A 4,088-nucleotide genomic window follows, 5' to 3' on the forward strand; every position below is an offset into this window, starting at 1 on the left:
TATTTCCCTATTTATTTGCACCCAACTTCCAAGGGCTTTGACCTCCCTGAATCTTGGATGTAATCTTCACTTTAGTTGTAAAACTCAACATATTTTAACAAATCAATTGGCCTGATTGAAAGTAAATTAAGATCGAAGTGAAAATATCATCACAACTTCTTTAACATTTTCAAGGCTCAACCAATTCAAATCACTATTTCACAAATCTCAAGATAAGGAAAAAAATAGAGAAAACTACTCAAAACTCATAGGGAAGACACAACAATACTAGGAATTTATATATAAAAGTAATTTATATATAAAAGTAAAGTAAAGTCATACAAACTACAACTAGTAAATAACACTTATCTCTAATTCCTCCCCAAGCAAACTCCTTGAAGTTCCTCTGAATCTCTTCCTTTCTTTACATCACATAGAATTATTCTTCAAAGCGGCAATGAGGAAGAAATCTCTCACTTTCCCTCCACTCTTACAATCTCTCGAAGAATTCCTCACAATCTAACCGTAAATTAAACTCTCTACATTCTCCACACTCTCCCAACACTTGCAACTCTATGAATTCCTTGCATTTTCAGCCAAAATCTTCTTTTAAAGTTGTAGAAGAGTTTTCCCAAGAGTTTCCTAAGCATCCCTCCAAAAATAATCCACATTCAATGCACTTTTCGAATTAACCGCCGATCACGCCGTCAGCGACCTCGAGGGCGTCGTCGGCGGGTATTCTAAAATAATTGGCTGAAGTCTCAGGAAAATATCGTCGTCGGTGCCCTAGTTCGCTCCAAATTTGCTTCTTTTTGCATCTTTTTGCTCCAATGACCATAATTCATCAAACCTGTAACAAAACATCAAAAATACTTTTCTTTAAAGTGCAATATCATCAAAAACAGTGTAAAATAGGTATGAAAATCTCAACATATTTTCCTTTGGTCAGCTAACCCTAATGACCCAAGGTTTGACTTAATCATAAGAGCCTAAGCCATCATGGGAGAGCTCATGGCCCATCCTTCATGCCCAATGGGCCAGCCATAACCTTAAGACCAAACCAATGACCCAAATGACCTGTCATGACAAAACAATCCATACTAAATTTAAATTAAACACAAGACACACACTAAAAGACAAAAATTACACACTTAAAAAAAACAACACTTGACACATTGGCCAAGCCAACCCAAGTCCCACCGAGAGAAGGCTGAAACTAGACCGCCTCTAGTCTTAGCTACCCCACCAAAAGTTCTCTCAATCACTCTAAGGCCTTTCCATGCCACCTCTATAGCCATTAGAGCTCCGCCATGCTCAAGGAATCAAAAATGGAGAAAGCATTATCCACTGCCCAAAGGCCCGTAAAATTCTTTTGCCAATTCTTTGGAGGTCCTAGGAAGCTTTTGAGAGGTTTAAATTTGAGTTTTGAAAGGGTTCATGTCAAGGCCAAAAAATTGTTCTAGATTGGGGCTGAGAAATTATGATATTCTAGTGGTGTTGGTGGCCTGAGGGCATGTGGGATTAACTTTCTAGGTCATGAGGGAGATTTTTTCTATTGAGATGTAGAGTTTTGGGAGGCCGGATATAGAGTTTGGTTGTGTTTAAATACTCTCGGGTTCCTTCCTTATGTAGTCATGAGAGGCCATAAGAGAGCTTTGGGATGATTAAAAGAGCTTGGGTGGCTCCTTAGAGAGTCCTCAGAACAATTTCAAAGGATTTTGGGTTGTGGAAAGAGAATTTGCAAGTTTCCATGGTGGCTTGACCATAGTGATGAGCATGGAGATTGGAGAGGCATGGGAGAGGGCTCTAAGCTGATTGGAGGCTTCTTTGGTGGATAGTACAGGTCAAAGCTGATTGGGTTTGACTCATCAAGTGCTGGTTCAAGGTGGCTTGTGATAGGTGACATGTGTCCCCTCCCATGATGAGCCATGATGAATTGTGACAAGCCACAAATTAAGGATGGAATTATGCTGAGTTGTCTTGGTGTGTCACCCACATACCATGCTAGGTGGATATTGGGTCATAAGGGGCCCAATAGTAATGGGCCATGGGCCATAGGTTGGTTTTTCCCCTAGGTTTGGTTCTAGGATAATTGGGTTGGTTTTCTTCTTAGCATAAGCCATAAGGGATTTAAATATCCCTTTAATTAATTAATTAAAAGAATTATGGGTGTTTACCTCATGGTAATTGGGTTGACTCCATGATAATTGGGCTCACCACATGTTGTTTGTCATGACCATGTGGTGTGAGGCCCAATTGGAGGACAAGGTGGTCATATCGTTGAAATTTGGCTAAATTAGGGTTAGGCCTCATTAGTTTTGACCATCCTAAGGTACCATCAAATTTTGGGTTAAAAAACGGAGCATTAGGGTTCAATGTGATTCTTAAGGTTTGGTTGGGTTAGGAAGGCCTTAGGTGAGGCTAGGGATCATATCGGTAGACCCCTCTCCCATGGTGGATTTTATGATCAAACTGGTTCCTAGCGTCCATAGGCAAGTTCCTAAAGTTTTGGGTTGACCTAAAGCATGTCTTGCCCATGGTGGTCAATCTGGCCTAGTCAAAACCCTAAACCAACCCAACCAAGGGTTGGGGACTTGGGTTTGCACTGATGAGGTCCAAGAAAGTATAATTCTTGTCTAGGATTATGTGCAAGTAGGTGGGTCGAGTCCTCACAAAAGTGAGGTCAACAAAGAGAAAAGACACAAACAAAACACAAGCATAAGCTTATAACAGTTTAAGGAAAGGGATGCCATCTAAATCACCTAATTGTAGTGAGAATCATGTATGACCGGTCTCAATGAATGCAAGATAAGATAAATTGTTATTTATTAAGAATATTAGATCTTATAACTTGATTATAAATCAATATTACTAATATGTAATATTTTTGGATCAATGCAAATATATTTTTGAAATTTAGAATTTAATCATTTAATATCTAAACATGCTCAAATATTTTATTATTATTTATTAACATTTAGTGTCAAGTGAGCGGAGCAAGTTGTATAATATGGTATGTAAGTCGTTGATGATAAATATTTAGAAGATTTGTTCAAATTCTAGTTGATATGTGAAGACAAACTCACTCTACAAGGTTGTAGTCCTCACAGGATAAACCACCCTTTTTGGATAATGAGTGAGGGTCTGAAGGCAACCAATAGTTACAATATGTAATTCTTATGCCCAAGGTAATATTTTTGTGGTTATTCATAAATCACAAAGAGGTTTCTAGTGAATATTATTTAAAATCAATTTGATTTCTTTTTAAATGCATGATGTTTCTAAAGTTGTGAATGCAATATTTTGTACAAATTTATTTTGATTATGAGTTTCATTTAATTTTGAAAAATTAGGTTAAAGTTATTTGGTTTGAGTAGGAAATATAGTCCTTAACATGCCTACTAATAATCTTGGAAAAAAGACACAAACAAAGCACTGACCTAAAATTTGGCCAGACCTATTACATACAATTAACAAAAGACAACAAGAGTGTGCCAACCCTAGAACTACGTTAGAATCTTTGGCCAATATCTTTTGAATATCATTATTGGTTTAGTTGAGTTTCATCTTTCGCCTTCATATTCATCTTTTATTGGATAATTTAAATGTTGAAAGTTGGCCAACCAAAACAAACCATAACTCTAAAAAGAAAAGATGACTCAACATGAAAGAAAACTTACATTATTATGAAAAACCTATTTTTAACTACAACACCCCTACAAAATAAAATTAACACAACCTAAGCTTTCTATGATGACTTAGAACTATGTAAAAAAAATTATGCATGAAAATGAAGATTGTCTACTCATTCTAACAAATATTTAACGAGCAAATAAAATAATCACAAAAGTATCGTCAAACCTAATCCTATGACGTCTAAATGGTTGGTGCCTTATGATATCTAAAAGTGAGGTATAAAGTGAGGAGAAAATAGTGACGAGACTCAGTTAAGTTGACCATGAATTTCCATCATTCCGAGTCACCGCGATCCCTGATATATTTAGCTGGAAAATGTAGTTATCACAATCTAACGGGAAGATTCCATTCAACAAGCATGAGTTGTTTCGTTCAAGCGATCTTCACAGATCTGTGGTGAGTAATTATTCAAT

Source organism: Phalaenopsis equestris, unplaced genomic scaffold (assembly GCF_001263595.1).
Source record: "Phalaenopsis equestris unplaced genomic scaffold, ASM126359v1 Scaffold000591, whole genome shotgun sequence".
NCBI classification, from domain to species: Eukaryota; Viridiplantae; Streptophyta; class Magnoliopsida; order Asparagales; family Orchidaceae; genus Phalaenopsis; species Phalaenopsis equestris.